We start from the raw sequence: 22224 nt of genomic DNA, 5'->3' as shown, positions 1-22224 counted from the left end.
CAATAGGATAGGTAGAATGAGTGAATGTAATGCCTCATTTGGAGAATGTTTTTGCTATTATGCCATTTAAATTTAAATGAAAACTATAAACTTAAATCCTAATGGCAGAAACAAAAAGCACCCCTTCAGCAGAGCTGGGAGATATTTTTATCCTTGTCTTCAGAGAAAGCAGGGTGGGTCTTTTTTTCACTGCCCTTCCTGCTACTATTTTTCCTTGGGTCTTTGTGAGATTATTTTGATTTCATGTTCTTGCAATACCAGGCATCAGGCACTTGCACAGCTGGACAGCCTTTCCCCTCTATCACCTTTAGGCTAATTCTAGCTGGCAACAATAAGCAGGGGAAGAATTCTGTGCATATGTTCAAGGCAGAATTATCTTTCTTTTTCTTGAGCCCCACAGATAAGTAACTGTATTATGGAGGGAGGTAATCTGGCAGAAAGGCAAATGCATGCTGTCTTCTACCCAAGGTAGGTTGCTGGTTGAGTGCACACAAGTAAACACTGAGATGGATACAAGAGTCTTTCCATAGCGTTTTTCTCCTTTAAGACAGTTGGGTCTGATTCAAATGTTCTGCTACGCTTCTGGAGATGTCAATCCAACAGCATGGGGGTGGGGAAGGGGCACCCCAGGAAATCAAATCAAACTCAATTATCTATCTGCTGACAATGACAAAACCATTTCATTCCTCAGCTCTTCACAGAATGTGAGGGGGGAAAAATTAAAAGCGTGAACATTTTTAATGAGTGCAATTATTGAATCATCAGTCACACAGTCCATCTGCTTCAGAGCGTTCCAGTGACTAGAGAAAGACTAAAATACTGCATTGCCTTTTTACATTCATATAACCATACAAATGTTCTTAAAGGAAAAGCTAATGATATTCATATATCATGCCCATCACTTTGAGTAACTTGCAGCTCCCCTTTCACTTACTTCACTTTATTAATCACTAATTTTGAAATTTGACACGAAGGTGATGGAAATATCTTGGAAGATGCATGGGTAACAGCTAACCCCATGACATTAAATACAGAATCATGTAATATTCAATTGTAAAGATAAACTACTGCAAAATTTATCTCAAAGGTCCCATTTAGCCTAGAATTTAGTGAGCAAAATAAACTTCACACTGTGATAAAAAAAAAAAGGGGGGGGTGGATTTAAAGTTCCTTTCCTCCATTGCTATCAACCATTTGGTACATAGATCTGAGTGTGAAAGCATGTCAGGAAAGAACTAAAACTTATTCAATACAGTTTGAAAACCCTTGCAAATAGTCAAGACAGATAGAGGAGGAAAGGTGCGATAAATGCCTGAACCTGAGGAATTGCGACAGACTTACAAATCTGTTTCAGCTGTGGTATCCTAAAAATCTATTCCAGAATGGCAGGGAAGGTAGAGATTTGGATCTGAAACTACTAGCAGGCTTTGCTATGTGCTAACTTATTATTATGTTGGGATTTGTGCTACAAGCATGTGGCAGAATAAAAAGGATGATTTTGTGCAGGGAATGTTTTCAGGAATTAAAATAAATGAGACATTCTGTAGAGATGTCCTTTGTTTAGCTCTTTTCAGCCTTCCCCTGCAATACCCAGCTGAGAATTGCCCAGATACAGTAATGTGCACAACTATGAGACATATTATTTGAGAAGTCTCTGACTTTGTTACAGGGACCAACATCAGAAAATTCTAAGGTCTGAATTCTAAAAAAAATTACTTCATATTGGGTGTTGCAAACAATATACAGTAGTTTTTCTGTGGATAGCACAACAAAAAAAATAGTCTTATTCTCTTCTTGAACGTGGAGATTCTATTTTTTTGTAACTCAGCATAGTCTGAAAACAAAGTTTAGTCTCTGACTATGAAATTCACAGCAACTGATGCCAATTAATGGCCCAAATAAATTAGACATTTTTAATTTTAAATTGAGACTAGTATAACATTAATCCTGGTATTTGAGCTAAATCCAAGAGGATTGTATGAGTGGTGGTGAAATGTCTTTATATATTGTCTGGGATGAGAGTTGAGCTATTATGTGTATTGTTATGTTATACTCACTTTATTAAATGGTTATTTATTACATTTTCAGATTAAAAATTTAAGCAACCAAGATCAAAGAAACAAACAATTGGCTATAATGTTATCATGGCATCCAGGTTGTGCCTAATCAATACGCTACTAACTTTTTCTCCCTGTTAATGTCTAGCAAGAGCTACGGCAACAATTTTTGCTATCGGGTAAAGAAGCATTAAATAAATAATTAAGGTCTGAATTGCCAATTTGTTCTCTTTGTAGGAATGAATTAGATACTGGATTAGTTTTCTTTTCAGTTTTAAATGAGGGGACTCACTGAACCACTTCTCTGTGAAGAAATATGGCTCCATGTTCACAGATCCATGCTTTAGTAATTTAAAAGTTATCAGTAATCTCTTGAGTCTCTGAGAAAGTAATAAGTGACATGTAGGAGATTATTGTTAGAATCGAGTGACTGGTGCTAGATTGATTTTTTTTTTATCCCTCCCACCAGTTTTGACAGCTCTGCTTAATGACTGACAGTAAATGGGGTTTGTGCTGTGTCAGGTGTTCTGGAAAGGGCTCTGGCAAGGAAGATTTGGCTTATCACATTGCTGCTTCAGGTCCTGATCCAGCAGACATTCACAGCAGTAAATAACATTACATCGGGGACTTATCCTTTTCATTTCAGTGAGAGCTCTTACTCTTAAGTATGTTTAATTTCTCATGTGCAGACCTTGCTCTTGTAGTTTCTGGGAGTTTCTTGTTTCTGTAGTTTCTTGTAGTTTTCTTCTCTTAGGCAGCCATCTCCCCAGTAAGCAAGGGGAGACGTCATTTAATGCCTCTTTAAGTATTACTGAATCCATCCTTGGAACAACAATTACTATTTGATATTTGCATCCTACATGCAAACTAGTGAAGTGCCTCACAAAATAAATATACAGATTTTATCTTCAGTAAACTTGAAGTTTAGAACCTAGACACATCAGAAGAAACAAAGGAAAGAATAGACAAGAGATGGGACACTGACACATTCTGTGACAAGGCAAAAACAAAATGGCAAAGCTTGGTTTAACTGGTATTTTTTTTGTAGTCTTCAGGGTAGACTACAAGATGAGACTTTTCAGTATGAATTTGACTGAGATGAATGTGGGGCTTTGGCAAATCGGTTTGGGGACATAGTTCAAGGAATTAAAAGCATAGGAAAAAGGCAACAGGAGAACTACATGAGGGGATGACTTGGATGATGACTTGAATGTGTTTGTGATCAAAAAAGGATAAAAGAAAAAAATGGCAGAAGTGTTAAGCATTGAAACACCCAGCAGCATGGCCAAAAATGCAAACTTGAATTCTGCAGAAATCATCTCTAAATGAGAACAGAAAAAAACTTCTCATTCTGATAAATGAAACAGGCTGTTTTTAACTGAGGGCCTGAATTTTCTGGAAGGAGCAAAATATATGCAAAGAACATGGTGAAACGGAAGTTGCAGTTGTCAGGACAAATCAAAAAACCACTTCCTATAGAAAGACAGTCACCCTCCCACGCAGTGATGGGGAGAACTGCAGCAGGAGACCCTTGCTGTGACTTAGGAGGAAGAGAGAGTACAGACTCAGAAATGTCTCCTAGGCTGCAAAGCAGCGTAGCAGATAGTGAAGCTGTTGATGCGAAAGTGGAGAAGGGAGTGTTCAGAAGAAAATATGAGAAGCTGAGTTTCAACCACTCAGATTGACATCTCAAGATGTCAACGAGCAATTTAAAATGGCATGTTCACTGAGACAAGAAGAACTGGGGGGTTGAATTGTATTCAGGGGAGGAGACAAAGAGTTCAAAGTTAGCGGATTAAAAATCAGGAACATTGAAATGTGCCAAGCAGCTGAACTGAGAACTACTTTTGATAGAATAGGGAGGGACTCATTCCTAGTCTGGTCTTACAAGCATGAGTTCAGATAGCGTGTCAAAATGCATTTAGAAATAGTGGTTGAATTTTGCACTAAGATTTTAAGATACTTGGACTAAAAGTTGTAAAAGTACGTTGTACAACACTAAAGAAGTACAAACCAAAAGCAAAATGAAACCACTGTTTTTCAAAACAGTTGTGGGAATTCTCTGAAACAATAATAACCGCTACCTGACATACATTTACATGTGGCTATTTTAACACTTCGACTGTTGCTACTTTGGGCCAAATAGAGTTCAGTGCTCTATAAAAATACGCATGCTGTAAAACTTGGCACAAAGAGCTTGAAGACTGAAATAGCAGAAAAAAAGTGTATGTGAGGCAAGCAATCTACCTTCAAGTTGTAAGGAAGGCTAACAAAATTACAAGGATGAAATCCTGGCCCTACTGAATGCAGTGGCAGACTTCCTATTGATGAACACAGTATGCAAGAGCTATTAGCAGTCACAGGAATCACAGCTAATCTCCTGCCTCACCACGATCACAAGTGTATTTCTGTAGGCTGTCTGGCAAACACAGGCGGCAATAACCTGATGTTAGCTCAGTCTCTTTAATATGACTTCCAGAATTTCTGTTCAACATACCACATTTGGTCCTGACAGGAGTGCAGCTCCCACTGGTTGTTGAATTCAGTGTAGTTGATTATTTTTTGACAAAATGAGTTTTCAGTAAAATAAAAAAACACCCTCATAAAAATCACTTGTTATCCAAAGTTAACTGCTAAAACGGCCTATGCTAAAAAAACATTTACAAAGTATTGTGACAATCAACTCAGAACTGCTTACTACTACAGTAAACTTTAATGCCAGCAATATTTTCTACATATGTTAGCGTCAGAAGCACATTTTGGATAACCATCGCTGAAAAATTGTCAAGAGAACATTTCTAAGGCATCCTGGGATCAGACATGTTTCTACATGTTTTTAATTTCTGGCTTTTCTTAACCAATGACCTTTTTTTTTTAAGAAGAAAAAAGTGGTAACATATAATCCATAGGTCACCTCTGCCATACTAGTAAATTTGACAGCAGAGTAATATCAATACAAATCGGGGAGAGGGAAGGGAGAAAAGGAGGGGGGAAAAAGTAATGGGGTTTTTGTACTGTCAGGGAAAGAATAGAGAACATTCTAACAAAGAATGTAATTTAATACCTAATCAATTTACTGATTGGATTTTCCGTGAGATTAACTTTGAGTCCAGAATGAATTGCACTGATCTTGGAAACTGCTATAATGACCAGCAAGCAGTAGTATGAGGCTGTAGTGGTATAAAAATAATAATGTCAGAGACTTCAAACAGCTACAGTAGTTAATTAAATGTGTTCAAATAACATTATGGTTGGACATAAACCCACAAAAGCAGGGAAATTTTGAGGTAAGCCTGCCAGAGCACTGGCTCAGTGTCTTCGTGTACCAATGCAATGAAACAGACTCTCTTCCCAGGGCCCCAGAACACCATGTGAGGCAAATTCTGCCCTCCAACGAGCATGTACAACTCCTTTCAATTTACGCGGCTTTTTCGTATGTGTTACTAAGACGAACAATATATGTGTCTGGGCATCTCAGGCTTTAAAAAAAAAAACCATACTGTGGCTGTGGGCCATGACTGAACTGTGCTTGGCTCAGGAAAGGTGGCAGACAAAACTGGCTCTTGGGATGCGTCTGCACTTTGATCCGGGGCAATGGAACACACCACAAAAAAAGAGCCAAGCAGATGCAGCTGTGCTCTAGCCACTCCTCCTTTGTTCACAGACCTTCCCTTTGCCAGGATGAAGGAGACCTGCTGGCTGCTTTCAGCGATGCTTGACAGTACTGACGCAGGGAGCACAGAACCTGGCTGCAAGTCCACAGCCATCATGCTGGATTTGTTACGGCTCTATATCTGCATATGACATTTTTACTGACCGTAGGATTTGTGCTCTCTTCTCTCACCCTCCCTATTTAGTCCTCTTACTTGTTGCACTTCCGTGGAAGAAAGCGAAGCATGTTACATTTGAGAGAATGTTATTTGCCCCAGTGAGGAATTGGAATCTATTACTTCTATGGGAGAGAGGGAGAAAAGGTCCTATGAAACACGTTTTTAATACCACTTTTGGACAAAGAGAGGCTGCTGTAGCATGTCCTGCAGGCTGTGTGCACTTTACAGTCCCATTGTCACACCAACGGAATGCTGCTTTTCATGAGACCTACTGAAGTCACAGGGAGAGCAGACTCCTTCTGCCCCATCTCTGAACTTATGAACCACCAGTCACTTTGGTAATTATACAGCCTGGCAAGTACAAGCTTGGGAAGAACAAAAAAAAAAAAAAAAAAAATCCCTAAATTAGCTGGATTAGAATTACAAACTGGAGACCTGTTTGCCCGTCTCTTGCTGCAAATTCTAAAGGCAATAGCCCTCACTATATTTATTTGCTCTTAAAAACCAAGAGCATGAGCATTACATCTATTTACAGCCTAATGAATCAGTCTCTAAAAATACAGGGAGGTGAAGGCAAGTTAACCCCAGGACTGATATTCCCGCTAGTCTGAAGTCAGCGAATGTGGGACAAGGCTCTAGTCACAGCACTGAGCAGTGAGAGAGCTCTTCTGATCCCTGAAGCTGCCCTGAGGGGAAGCATCCCTGGAGGTATCTGCTGGCCAATAGGAACAAGCCGAAATAGTTTCCATAAGAAGTCACTAGAGGAGGCCTAAAAATAATAGGTCAAGGAGTGAGGAGAAAAGTTTTCTTGCAGTTAAATTTAGGACTAGAGAGACAGAAGGAGGACAAGACAGCCTGAAAAGCATGGAGCTCTTTCCTAGCGTGGCCTGAGATGCACTGGGAGACTTTCGTCAACTCATTAACCAGCATTTGAAGCATTAGCTGACTCTGCACACTTTGTGGAGTTACAAATGAGGCAACTTTTCTGTTTCTTGCGATGTGGTGGGAAGAGAAGGAAAATGGCAAGGAAGACAGTTGCCAGTTTATATTTGTGAATAGAAAGAGGGAAGAGATGGTTTCAGGATGTTTAAGACTGTCACAAATGCAAGATTTCATAGTCCCAAAGCAAGCTGGTGATGAATCTATCTTAAAAAAAAAAAAAAGAGAGAGAGAAGAAGAAGGAAAATTCCACATGTTTGATTTATGAAAAGAACATAGCAAGGACAAGACAAAGGAAGGAAATGCATTTCTGAAATCAATAAAAGTGCACCACTCATAGGTGGGGTCACTACCATTTTGTTCTTATTCATGTTCATAAGGTTAATATGTACATTAGCTAAGACCCTTGAGCTCCTAGCAAGTCAGTAATACTGACCTCAGTGTCACAAAGACATGCTGCTGATTTCAAAAATACTTCAGTCCAGCAATACTGTATTTTTCTAATGAAGAACAGGCTGCATCAATAGATGCTAGCCAGTTAAAGTTGAGTTCTCCAGGGAAAAAAATCATAACAAGTTATATTTAGTCATGTTATTCTGTTAATAACTACCATGGAGATGCACCCAAGTCAAATGCATTTAAATTGAGTGGCATGTAATGGACCAACTTCTACATATTTTACATAGTGGTATGCCTGCAAATTACACTGCAAGCATTGCCTATCTCATATATTATGCCATTCGAAAGTAAAAATAACATTTGGGTACCAGACACAAAGTTGTGCTAGCAAAACAACTCTTAAGTAATCAACTTTTTAATTTGATTCCAGGTTACACTGTATTTTAAAATTAAAAATGTGACTATATTCTTTCATTCATTTTACATGTGAAAGCAGTTCAGTATTTCTACAGGTTATAATTTTGATTTTTAAAATTTATCCTTTGCTAATGCCTCCTAGAAATATACACAATTATTTTCTAAATTTGGCACTGAAAATTGCTGAATTTTAGGGTTCTTTTAATCTTTGGATGACTTCCACATTTTCTTAAAAACCTATTTTTTACCTTAAACTGTCTCCTGGGCTGCTGCCTTTTAAAAGCTTTCCAGTCAGGGAGAGTAGAATTGCAATAGGCAATTTACTTTTAAATTCCCACAAAGCTAACACATTTTCCTGAAATGAGATATTTTAATTTTTCAGGAGAATACTTTTACATGTTCCCAAACATGGCTTTACAAATGCCAGCTTTTTCCCTCAGGTATATACATAAAGAACTCTTTGAATTTTATTTGGAAAAACATATCTGTATCTAAGTGCAATTTATCCCTAACTATGTCTTAAGGGGTCTTCTTTCCTTCAGATACCCTTAGTCTTTAGGTTTTGCCTAAGTTATCATTTTTGTCACCTCTCTCATTTTTTATCCCAGTGAAAGTGTTGGTATTGCAACATCATATTTCCAATAGCTAATAGCTATTTCTGCTGCCATAACCTAATCCTTAAAAGTGATAAGTACTTCATCTCTCCACTCAAACAACAGAAAGGTCTCACAGCCAGCCTAGACGTGGTTTCCAATTCTCTCTTACCACTGTCACCTCAGTCATTAAAGAGGCTGACCTGTTCGGCCCAGGTAGTGCAGAACTCTGGCATGTTCAAGTTACAGTATTTTAGGTAGTTAGCTTGAAATCGTGCTGACTGTTTTTACGCTCCAAGCTGTATACAGTTTGATGTGTTTGTATTGATTCTGTCTGAAGACATTGAGCACTTTCCTGGATTAAGTTCTGTACTGTTAGTGTGTGCAGGATGTTCTCCACCCTGTCATCAGCATGAGCATTTTTGCTTGCTGAACTCACCTTTTCAGAATTTTAGCTGAGGATAAAAAACATGATGATAGGCTGCACAACAAAAAGTGCATTTTAAAAACAAACACGTATGGACTCCCAAAAAACCAAAACATGCAATATGATTCATGTAAGTGTTGTAGTCTTAAGTATAACCTTACTAAATGAAGGATGAACAGCAGAGCCCCAGCCTCAATGAGAACTGGATTCAGTGTCATGCAGGACAGTACAAAGTGCTGCCCATGTAAACACCAGGGCTGGTGTGGTGGGTTGACCTTGGCTGGATGCCAGGTGCCACCAAGCTGCTCTAACTCCTTAGCAGGATAGGGCATGGAGAAAATAAGATCAAAAAACCCCAAATTTGTGGGTCATGATAAAGGCAGTTTAATAAAGCAAAAGCAAAGGTTGCATGTGGAAGCAAAGGAAAACAAAAGATTTATTCTTTACTTCCCAACAGTAGGCAATATCCAGCCACTTCCCGGGAAACAGGGCTTCAGAACGCATAGTGGTTGCTCCAGAAAATAAACATCCAATACAGCTGGTCAGTGAATATCGTCCATAGTAAGGAAAATAAAAGGTGTGGTTTAATTCTGTAAATGTCCACTGCACAGCACATGTGTTATTCATGGGTAATAGAAGGTGCATGTCTTAGTAAGGTTTTGTCACATCTTAGTAACCTCGGAGGAGAAAAGAATTAGTAACATGAAAGGCATTGATTTACAATGGTGGAAAACTGGTGGAGTCTTGAAATCAACACATTCCCAGTCAGTTAACTGGTTGTATTGTTTGGCAATGCTGTTTCCGGGTTGCTATTGTGAATTCAGACATAAAGCCCTTGAATTTCTGAGGCTGGAAAATGGGCGAGCTGGGAACAATGAGCTGTGCAATTTTCGCCTCGTGATGCAAGCTGCAGAAAATTCCAGTTGGGACAAGTCTACTAAAATCCTGCCTGGAATGACAGCAAACAGCATCTATTAATTTCCCCAATTATTAAAATTCCATCTACATCAGTAAGTACTGTTTGTCTTCTTTGTGCAGTACTGTTTCACCCACTTCTGTTGCTCGTAGACTTGAAGATTAATACTTTTCCTAATGAACACTGGACATGTGTAGGTAACTCCACTTAGAGCTGTACATATGAACTAGTAAAGAAAGTCTCTGCCTTCTCTTCTGATGTAAGCTTTTAAGGGCAAATTTTAAGGGCAACTTTTAAGGGCAACTTATAGTTCCTCTGTTGTTAATTTTAACAGTTCTCCATCTGAGAGCTGAAATAGAGTTTTTTACTTCCTTTTTTGTTTTTTTTTTAGGAGAAAGTCTATTTATGAAGCCTGGAAGCAAAATATTTTTGTGATTCGTATTTATAAATGACACGAATGACCACCAAATGCAACATAATTTGATAGTAGGTCACAATCAGGTTTATGATTTTTTGCAAACATTTGCTTACTTGGAGATGTTATTAGGTAAGGGCAAGTGCCTACTCAGTGTTTGAGACTATGTTGGGGCAAAACAATAATTTGAAGCTTACAGCATATTAATAAAGGAAAGGCTTACAGAGATTCATATGATTTGAAAATGAGTATTTAAAATACGAACATGCAAAGTCCACACTTGAAAGGTCTTTTGCCAATACACAAACCACGGTACAAGCTCTTCTTGATTAAACCCAGTGCCTGATCACAACCCTCAGGACTATGTATCCGCTTTTTATGTGTGTATATGTACATCTACGTATGTTTATGTACCACTTCCTCTAGCAGAGCCCTGGCCTCTGACTTACTCCTACAAAAAGGAATAGTACATAGATGTCTGCCAACATCTGTGTGTTTATAGGCTTGACTGCACCTCTCTTAGAATCATAGAATCTTTAGTCTGCAAGGGACCATTTAAGGTCATCTAGTCCAACACCCACGCAATGAGCACAACCATCTTCAACTTTTTCAGGTTGCTCAGAGCCCTGTCCAAACTGACCTTCAATGTTTGCAGGGATGGGGCATCTACCACATCTCTGGGCAACCTGTGCCAGTGTCTCACCACACTCATTGTGAAAAATATCTTCCTTATAGCTAGTCTAAATCTACCCTCTTTTAGTTTAAGACTATTACCTATTGTCCTATGGCTACAGGTCCTACTAAACATTTTGTCACTATCTTTCTCATAAGTCCCCTTTACGTACAGAAAGGCTGCAATAAGGTCTACCTGGAGGCTTCTCTTCTCCAGGCTGAACAACCCCAACTCTCTCAGCCTGTCCTCATAGGAGAGGTGTTCCATCCCTCTGATCATTTCTGTGGCCCTCCTCTGGACCAACTCCAACAGGTCCGTGTATTTCCTGTGCTGAGGGCCCCAGAGATGAACACAGGACTCCAGGTTGGGTCTCACCAGAGTGGTGTAGAGGGGCAGAGTCACCTCCGTCAACCTGCTGGACACTCTGTTTTGGATGCAGCTCAAGATACAGCTGACCTTCTGGGCTGTGAACGTACATTGCCAGCTTGTGTCCAACTTTTTGTCCACCAGTACCCCCAAGTCCTTCTCGGCAGGCCTGATCTCGATTGCTTCATCCTCCAGCCTGTCTTGATACTGGCAGTTCCCTCAACGCAGGTGCAAGACCCTGCACTTGGCCTTGTTGAATGTCATGAGTTTCCCATGGGCCTATTCCCTGAGCTTTTCCAGGTCCCTCTGGATGGCATTCCATCCCTCAGGCATGTCAACCACACCACTCAGCTTGGTGTGGTCTGCAAACTTACTGAGGGTGCATGGTGCACTCAATCCCACTGGTTATGTCATTGATGAAGATATTAAAGAGTCCCAATACGGACCCCTGGGGGACACCACTCTTCACCAGTCTCCATCAGGACACTGAGCCTTTGGCCACTGCTCTCCAGATGTGACCATCCAGCCAACTCTTCATCCACCAAACAGTCCACCCATCAAATCCATATCCCTTGAATTTAGAGAGAAGGATGTTGTGGGGGACCATGTCAAAGGCCTTGCAGAAGTCCATATAGACCACATGAGTAGCTCTTCCATTACGCACTTATGTGGTCATTCTGCCATAGGAGGCCACTAGGATGGTCAGGCAGGCCTTGCCCTTGGTGAAGCCATGTTGGCTGTCTCAAATCACCTCCCTGTCTTCCATGTGCCTTAGCATAGCTTCTAGGAGGATCTGTTCTATGGCACAGAGGTGGGGCTGACAGGTTGGTAGTTCCCAGGGCCCTCCTTTCCACCCGTTTTAAAAATGGGTTCAATGTTTCCCTTTTTCCAGTCACTGGGGACTTCACCTGGCTGCCATGACTTTTCCAATATCATGGGGAGTGGCTTGGCAACTACATCAGCCAGTTGCCTCAGGACTCCAGGATGGATCTCATCAGGTCCCATAGACTTGTGTATGCTCAGTGGTGGTCTCAAAACTGATCTATTTTTACAGTGGGAGGGTCTTTGCTCCTCCAGTCTCCATCTTGCAGTCCATCCCCTCAAGAGGTGCGAGGAGAGACACTGTCAGCGAAGACTGAGGCAAAGAAGTCACTGAGTACCTCAGCCTTTTTCCTCATCCGTTGTTACCAGTTTGCCAGTCTTGCTCATCAAGGGTGGTACGCTTTCTTTGACCTTCTTTTTCTGGCTGACATATGTGTAGAAGCCCTTCTTATTATTCTTTGTATCCCTTGAGAAGGTCAGTTCCAGCCACGCCTTGACCCTCCTGACCTCATCACTACACAACTAGACAGAATCCCTGTACACATCCCAGGATACCGATCCCTGTTTCCACTGCCTGTGAATTTCCTTCTTGCCTTTTAGTTTGCCCAACAAGTCTCCACTCAGCCACGCTGGTCTCTTGCCTTCCTTTCCTGATTTCTTACACCTGGGGATGGAGAGCTCTTGCACTCTGTGGAAAGTGTCCTTAAAGATCTGCCAGCTCTGTTCTGCTCCCTTGTCCCTGAGGGCCATTTCCCAGGGGGTCCCACTGATTAACTCCCTGAAGAGCTGGAAGTTTGCTTTCCTAAAATCCAGGGTCCTGACTTTACTCTTCACCTGCCCCATATCCCTCAGGATTGCAAACTCCACCAGTGTTACTCCACCAGTAACTCTTCTAACCTGCACATTTTTTTCCACAGTTAGACACTGGTGAAAGGACAGCAGTGCCCTGCAGGCTGGCTGCTGACCGCAGAATGTGAAAGCAGCTGTGTAAGAGCAACCTGCAGCCACAGTTTTTTACCAGGCTTCCAGCCTTCATGAACGATGGCAGCCATAACAGCAGCAATAACAGCACAGTTGAAAGGAAATCCAGCTGTGCGCTCAACAGCTCGGCTGTGTTTTGCTAGAGCTGTGGAGGGTGGCCGGGAGTGTGCCTGCATGGATGACCCCGCTCCTGCTCCTGGAGGTGCACAACAGACCCCTGTGCAGCCAGAGTTGCAGGGCTGCGACAGGGGTGGTCCTTGGGGACAACTCCTAGAGGAGGTGGACCATGAGGAAGGCTTGCCTATGATCTTGTTTCACATTCCTTTTGCAAAAGTGAGCAAACCCATTCCACTGAGCCAGCCTCGGGGAGCAGGCTGGGCACACTGCCTGTTCATGTGCATGCAGGGACAGCCTGCAGGCAACACAGCAGGTTCCTTTCTCCAACAAGATGAGAAGGTGATTCCAGTCCTGTTCTGATCTGGGGGCTTGTGGGGATTTCCTGTGACATTTCTGTGTACTCTGAGAAAGAGAAGCGTTTGACACTATTTTCTTCATCCCTCATATCGTATAGCCTACCTACCTACTGATAACTATTCCCTGCATGTTCTTCATGAGAAACACTCAAGTTTCAAAATCAAGCCACTGTTGCCTTGTCTCTCGGGTCCGATTAGTAAATTCAAAGTAATTCTGGCTAAAATAAACTCTGATCTCATCTTTCCTGCCCTAAAAAAAAGAAAAAAATTTGAACCTCTTCCAGACACTGAAAATCATCCTTTCCCTCACACCTTTCCATCGCACCTTTCCTACATTATTTTGTTTGGCCTTTCTTGATTCTGGTGGGCCTGAAACAAGTATTGGAATATTGCACCAAATCTGACATTTGTCATCACCATACCTGAAGCTTCAAAGAACCTAATGTTATTGTTGAGAAATGTCCAACCTGCTTTTTTTCAGTCTGAAGCAAACATTTACCCCTCCTACATGCACCTCTCAATGTCTTATCTGTGGTTCCCGTCCCCTTGACAGTAGAAACAACTGGTAACATGTAAGACTAATTATCTTCAGATTTCATAGCAAACTGGCCAACTCTGCTCTCACACAGCTTTCAGTCACGTGATTTATAAGCAAATATGACTATGTTTTACATGCAATTTCTTGCTTAGAGAAATTGCATTTAGTTAAGTTTCTTCTGTCTGCCTCTTGTTTCTTTTGTGTTCATTTTTTTTAAGAATGAGAAAAAGGGTAATCTAATTCATCCAGAGTCTGTAGTTCCAAGTTCTTATTCTGTTTTTGTTGCTAAAATTATTAATACCTTGAGATTCCATATTCATCTGTGCCTTGATTTATCCATTTTACCAGTGCAAAAATGTAGTTCATGACATTAAACTACCTCTGGAATTTATTGATAGCAAATAGATCCAGATAGGGAAACTGGTATAGCTATATAGCACAATCAAAGATGTGAAATATTGCTTTAAGAGATGCTTAAGGAAACAAGACTTTTTCCATCATCTTTCATTGTAAATACATAATAGACTCTCCACCAAAACAAAAAGTGTTAAAAATATCCAGTAGCTTATTCTATAGCTAAAAAAAAATGTTTCTCCTGTAAGGCAGGTGAAGGAATGCTAGTCAATTTACCAGTTCACTCCTCAGCTCTAAAAAGTAACTCACAGCACTGAAAAGTAATTATTTCTACTCGCTACATAATAATTTACTATTGACTGATCATTAGGATCAATTTCTGACTTCAAGATCCAGTGGGAATATTGAAGATAAATCAAGTTGTTATGCCTGTGAAATTAAAATAGTTTGGGTTTATTCATATATAGGCTTGCCAATGTGACACCCATCTACAAGAAAGGCCAGAAGGAGGATCTGTCAGCCTGACCTCCGAACCAGGGAAGATCATGGAGCGGTTCATCTTGAGGGTGCTCACAGTGCATGTGCAGGACAACCAAGGCATCAGGCCCAGCCAGCATGGGTTCATGAAAGGCAGGCCCTGCTTGACCAACCTGATCTCCTTCTATGACCAGGTGACCTGCCTAGTGGATGAAGGAAAGACTGTGGACATTGTCTACCCAGATTTTAGTAAAGCCTTTGACAGCGTCTCCCACAGCATTCCCTTAGAGAAACTGGTGGCTCGTGGCTTAGAGAGGTTTACTCTTCGCTGGGTGAGGAACTGGCTGGATGGCTGAGCCCAGAGAGTTGTTGTGAACGATGTTAAATCCGGTCACAAGCGGTGTTCCTCAGGGCTTGGTTCTGGGGCCAATCTTATTCAATATCTTTACTGATGATCTGCATGAGGGGATCGAGTGCTCCCTCAGTGAGTTTGCAGTTAGGTGGGAGTGTTGATCTGCTGGAGGGTAGGAGGGCTCTGCAGAGGGATCTGGACAGGCTGGATCGATGGGCAGAGGCCAACTGTATGAGGTTTAATAAGGCCAAGTGCAGGGTCCTGCACTTCGGTCACAACAACCCCATGCAATGCTACAGGCTTGGGGAGGAGTGGCTGGAGAGCAGCCCGGCGGAAAGGGACCTGGGAGTGCTGGTTGACAGCCGGCTGAACATGAGCCGACAGCGTGCCCAGGTGGCCAAGAAGGCCAACAGCGTCCTGGCCTGTATCAGAAATGGTGTGGCCAGCAGGAGTAGGGAAGTGATCGTGCCCCTGTACTCGGCACTGGTGAGGCCACACCTCGAATCCTGTGTTCAGTTTTGGGCCCCTCACTACAAGAAGGATGTAGAGGTTCTTGAACATGTCCAAACAAGGGCAACAGAGCTGGTGAGGAGTCTGGAGCACAAGTCTTATGAGGAGCGGCTGAGGGAACTGGGTTGTTCAGTCTGGAGAGGAGGAGGCTGAGAGGAGACCTTATCGCTCTCTACAACTACCTGAAAGGGGGTTGTGGCGACGAGGGTGTTGGTCTCTCAACTAACCAGTGATAGGACGAGAGGAAATGGCCTCAGGTTGTGCCAGGGGAGGTTTAGATTGGATATTAGGAAAAATCTCTTCACTGAGAGAGTGGTCAGGCATTGGAACAGGCTGCCCAGGGAGGTGGTGGAGTCGCCATCTCTGGAAGTGTTCAAAAAACTTGAATGTGGCACTTCAGGACATGGTTTAGGGGACATGGTGGCACTGGATTAATGGTTGGACTTGATGATCTTGAAGATCCTTTCCAGCCTAGTGATTCTGTGATTCTGTGATACTGTGATTCTGTGAATATGATGTAATTAATCAATTGGTAATAAATATCCCACCGTCATCAAGCTTGAAAGAAATGTTCTGAATGTTCAGGATAATTACTATTGCTAGGTATAGTAGATATTTAAAATAGTTTTTTCCTATGCTTAACAACAATATCTAACTTGTTTAATGTTTAATACTAATTAGAGCTGAATAAAGACACAAATCCTACTTAGTAACAATAAACTGTAATTGCACATTTTTTACCACTGTAATTTTAAATAGTAAAGTAACAAGGTTTATCTTATAGCTTTACCTTTTAAGTCAAAGCGAAACTTGTAATAATCAATATTTAATTAACTTACAATTACTCACAATAACTGTCTTTTAAATGTGAGTTAAAAGCCTTTGAGGCATTTTAAACATTACTCGTTTCTCTGGGTAGGTCAGTTTAACTAGAGTTTACTACCAAAATTTATTCTTAATCATGCTGAGGGTAACTGGAGCCCCATATATATATATAAAAAATATATATTATACATATTTTACAATATATGTAATATGTATATTTTATATATATAAAAATATTAGGAAAACCTGCTTATATTAAAAATAATAACTTTTGCCAAACATTTTTTTCAAATATTTCACTACTTTGCTATGCAGACAACATTAACTTACACTACCCAGTGATGAAATTTCTTTTAAACTTGCATCTGTATATACATTATATACTTTTCTGATACTCATTCAGAGTGAATTGAAATGATACATATATTTCTTAAATAATAAAAAGTATTAATAGAGGCCCATACCTCTTACATTTTTTACTGAGTTCAGTGAGTACTTACCTAAGTGCAAATCTCTGGGGTTGATTCATCACCTTCCTAATAAATGTCACTGTAATAGATAATGTCCCTGTTGAATAAGGGACACTACTTTGTCAGTTATAAGCTAAAGATGAAAGTAAATTTAAAAGATATGTTTAGAAGACATTCTTGATAGCATAACAGTGCTCTGTGATGGCTGTTTTCCTCAATTCTTCTGGGATTTGTAACCTAACCAGCAGATAAGATTTCACAGAATCACAGAATCACAGAATCACAGAATCACTAGGTTGGAAAGGACCTTCAAGATCATCAAGTCCAACCATTAATCCACCGCCACCATGTCCCCTAAACCATGTCCTGAAGCGCCACATCCACACGTTTTTTGAACACTTCCAGAGATGGCGACTCCACCACCTCCCTGGGCAGCCTGTTCCAATGCTTGACCACTCTCTCAGTGAAGAAATTTTTCCTAATATCCAATCTAAACCTCCCCTGGCACAACTTGAGGCCATTTCCTCTTGTCCTATCACTAGTTACTTGGGAGAAGAGACCAACACCCTCGTCGCCACAACCCCCTTTCAGGTAGTTGTAGAGAGCGATAAGGTCTCCTCTCAGCCTCCTCTTCTCCAGGCTAAACAACCCCAGTTCCCTCAGCCGCTCCTCATAAGACTTGTGCTCCAGACCCCTCACCAGCTTCGTTGCCCTTCTCTGGACACCCTCCAGCACCTCTACATCCTTCTTGTAGTGAGGGGCCCAAAACTGAACACAGGATTCGAGGTGTGGCCTCACCAGTGCCGAGTACAGGGGCACGATCACTTCCCTACTCCTGCTGGCCACACTATTCCTGATACAGGCCAGGACGCTGTTGGCCTTCTTGGCCACCTGGGCACACTGTCGGCTCATGTTCAGCCGACTGTCAACCAGCACCCCCAGGTCCCTTTCCGCCGGGCAGCTCTCTAGCCACTCCTCCCCAAGCCTGTAGCGTTGCATGGGGTTGTTGTGACCGAAGTGCAGGACCCTGCAATTGGCCTTGGTAAACCTCATACAATTGGCCTCTGCCCATCGATCCAGTCTGTCCAGATCCCTCTGCAGAGCCCTCCTACCCTCCAGCAGATCAACACTCCCACCCTACTTGGTGTCATCTGCAAACTTACTGAGGGAGCACTCGATCCCCTCATCCAGATCATCTATAAAGATATTGAACAAGACCAGCCCCAGAACCGAGCCCTGGGGAACACCGCTTGTGACCGGCCGCCAGCTGGATTTAACATCGTTCACAACAACTCTCTGGGCTCGGCCATCCAGCCAGTTCCTCACCCAGCGAGGAATTTGCAGCAGTCCATAGCTTTTCAGATTAAATTGAAGTCTCAACATTGCATAAAACTGGAGCCTTGAACTCAAGTTTACATGGTCTTTCTGTAATAAAACTGTGAATTTTATACATGTCCTTATTCCGTCTAATAATCTTCCATCTTCTTCCTACCTGAAACAAAGTTGTAGGGGAAAGCTGTCTTTCATTTGTACATACCAGCAGTAGTTGATGCCCTGGGACTTCTTGGTCCCCAAGATTTGAAAACAACTGGTTTGAGTGGACACAACAGACAATCTCAGGAAAATTTTTCAATAGTTTTGCTTGAATTTGGTATTGTTGCCTTATTTTTTTTAAACTAAAGGCTCTCCAACATTTATTTGCAGTATCTGATGGAATTTGGGACATATCAAGTTTGGAGCCTATCTGGGCAGCAGAGAAGGCGATATTTTTGCTCTTTTCCACTAAATTGGAAGCAAGCAAAATCTACAATAAGGCTCAGCACACATTGAGGAACAGTTGTATGAAGGGAAGTAAGAAGGAAGAGGAAGGTGCCAAGAAGCCTCAAAAGATATGGTGATATAAACAAAAGTTGAAAACTGACAGATGAGCACATTGACCTACATTTAGCAGGAACATCTATGCATATGGACAAAAAGATGGTGGTGTGGCAGAACAAAAACAATGTTCAGAATGTCAGGGAAGATGCTCTTAGAAGACATTTGTGATGCCATGTGAAACCAGTTGAGTTAAGCCTGGTCTGTATTTCACTGAGCTTTCTTAGCCCAGTAGACTTACACAAAAAATGTCCCTACTCTCACAGGTTCTTTGCCTGGTAGAAAAAAGAATTGACTGACCTTCAGGCAGTAAGTAAACAGGTAGTTGTAAAGGCTTGCATGAGGTAAGGATAAGACAGGGTAGGTGATTTAAAAATAGGTTCAGATAAGCAGAGGAAACCAATGGAAAACCACAGGTGAGAATGACATGGTTTGCTTTCCCCATATTGCAGAACATCATCCCGGACTTACTTAAAGTTTAGAGACAGGATTTAGGAATTTACATAAATTCCTAAATTTACATAAAAGACAGGATTCACTTTACATAAAAGTAAAATTGCTGTAACTGACAAGGGGAAAATTACTACACTTTTAAATGGTGCCAGCAGTTAAGCTTCAGTAAACCACAGGAAAATATTGGACCAGCTTCTGAAAAAAAATATACTTCATAACTGGGCTTATAACAAACTAAATAAATTAGAGATTTAAGCAGTGATGTTGCAGTCAGGCACCTAATCCTCAGAAAACATTTCTTAGGATCCCCATGATGAAAACCCCCCAATTATATGATTGGTAGAAGTGCAAGCTCTGGGCTTACACAAGACCATCTGTGGCTACTGTTAAAATCAATTGTGGGCTTCTTTTTACAAAGGAAGAACCAGATGTGTTTTCAGCACCTAATAATGATGCGAGAGAATGCTTTTCCACAGGTCCACCTGTATTTTATTATGCTGAACTATCAGAATTTTGGCTGCAAAAGCAAACTTAAATAAATCTTTCCCAAGATCATAACTAGCCCTTGAAGTGAGCTCAAGGAGTCAACCGGGTTGCCCACATGAGAAATAGCCTGAAAGCCTTAGTAAAGGAAGAGACTCTTTCAAGAGTCTCTGGAGGTTTATTTGCAGAATGTAACAGATTTGTAAACTGCTCTTAGGTTTCTGCACATGGTTTAAAAATAAGGATTTTTGAAAACTTTCATTCAATATCTACACGAAGTCTTCATCAAACGAGTTTGCATCAGTTCAAAAAATTCCTAAGGAGACACTGATAGAGAGCTAATGGGGAAGAATCATAGAGGGGAAAAAAAAAAACCCCAAAAAACCCGCTCATGGACATAAAGTGACAGAAAAATAAAGAATAAGTTGTTGTTTTCCAGCAGGGAAAATCCAATTAATTTCAAATATGTACTTCAACTCTGAAGTTACAAAATACTTAGAAAAGGTAACCCTGAGAATTTTAAACTAAAAGAAACCTAAGACTATTTCCTGACACTATTACCCTAGGTAATTGTGACAGAATCAGTGCACTTGACAGTTACATATTAATGAAAGCACCTGAATGACATTCAGAATAAATGATTAGCTGAAAAGCATACTTCCTGCTGGGTCAGAAGAGTTTATTTTTTTCTGTTTGACTGCAATATTTAAAACCTGTGACACTGAAACATACTCACAGCCTATTCAGAAGTAGCAAACATAAAGAATTGTGAAGGAAAAGGGAAAAGGGAAAAGGGAAAAGGGAAAAGGGAAAAGGGAAAAGGGAAAAGGGAAAAGGGAAAAGGGAAAAGGGAAAAGGGAAAAGGGAAAAGGGAAAGGGAAAGGGAAAGGGAAAGGGAAAGGGAAAGGAAAAGGAAAAGGAAAAGGAAAAGGAAAAGGAAAAGGAAAAGGAAAAGGAAAAGGAAAAGGAAAAGGAAAAGGAAAAGGAAAAGGAAAAGGTTATTCCCCTTTTCTTTTGGTGGGGAAGAGATAGAAAAAACAAGGCAAAAAGGAAAGAAGGGAAGGGTTTACTTCTGCAGGCTTTTTTCTTGTGGTGTTATCTTAGCAGGGTATGAAGGATTTTCCAAAGAAGTATATTTAGCAGACAAGATACTGGTCTGCTAGCTGTTTGGAAAAGAAAACATAGGTGAGAGATACCTGTGAAAAGGTACACAGTGCACCCCCTTTCCTTGGTATTATCTTACACGGAGGTCTATGTGAAGTGCAGCTTAAAAATCAATTAACAGCATCTTCCATAATATTGCCCAAGTTAATCATGTACAAAACACACATTAAAAAAGCTATAAAAGAAAAAAAACCACAAACATAGAAAAAAAAAAAAGAAAGAAGAAAGTCCAAGATTCATGCTTACTTAGAACAGAAATCACAAAAGCCCAGCGGAAATACAACCTTCAAATGGATATTCTCCCTCCCACACCCCCCACCCCCATCTTCTGCTATGCTGCAAAATTTTAATGTCTTGTCAAGTATATAGCAGCCATAAACTACTGTCCCTTTTTATGTAGCTTCAGATGCAAGAAGGAGCACATTCTTTATAATGACCTAAACCTATCAAATGAAATAACGTTTTGGCATGATGAACTCTAAATTATAAGTGATTATTTCTAAATTCATTACAACTTTGTCTGACATTTTTATTGCTGCCTTAATTTCTTCCAGCCAAGCCACAGAAGTTATTACTCATGATGTAAACAGTGTACAAATTAGGAAAAAGGATTTTCCAGGTTTGCACTCTAGCTATTTGGCTTCCAAACTAAGATGACTGAGCCAGTTATGGGGATGTCGGTCGCTGAAGCAAACATCAGCATCAAAAACATCAAAGTAAAATAATGTTTGTCATATGTTTTGCGCTCCAGAATCTTAGTGTATTTCTTAGACATTAAACAATTAAAATGCACAACAAGCTGTTGGCGAGGTATTATTAGCTCCATTTTACAGATGGAGGAAAGGTGTCAGGAAGTGAGTCATGTCACAAAACAGACAGCCCTTTAATACATCAGAAAGACGTTGGTCTGTAGTGATAGCAAAGTATTCAACAATGAGCAGCCAAGACATTTGGGGGGTTAGAATGAAATACGATACACTGTGGGCTGTGCAATTGTGTACAACTGTGTGAATATAAATAATGATTTAGGTGAGGAGCTGAAGGGAAGAGTGCTGTCTCACCTTGACTGAGGGCACAATTGCAACAGCAGGCTGGTCTCCATGCCTCAGTGGAGTTCTGCTCAGCTCAGTAATGAAGGCAGAGCACATCCGTCTTCATTTGCTGCAAGAGAAATCCTGCTCTTCTGCTCTGACATTTGGATCAGGTCCTAAGGTAGGATGAAGCCTGAGCTTCACACTTCCCACTCATCTACACAGAAAAGAATACATTTGACTGGTGGGAAAAGGATGACAGGAGAGTGCAAGGGTGTGATAACATTTGTAGAATTGTATTCAAGTAAGGTCGTGTACTTAGAGCTAGGCTTCCAGGCATCAGTCTGTTGGGGCCTCCTACATGACTGACTGAATGTGTTTTGA

The sequence above is a fragment of the Phaethon aethereus genome, assembly GCF_964289735.1.
Source record: "Phaethon aethereus genome assembly, chromosome: Z".
Taxonomy (NCBI): domain Eukaryota; kingdom Metazoa; phylum Chordata; class Aves; order Phaethontiformes; family Phaethontidae; genus Phaethon; species Phaethon aethereus.
The sequence above is the reverse complement of the archived record's forward strand: the minus strand, read 5'-3'. Positions refer to the sequence as shown.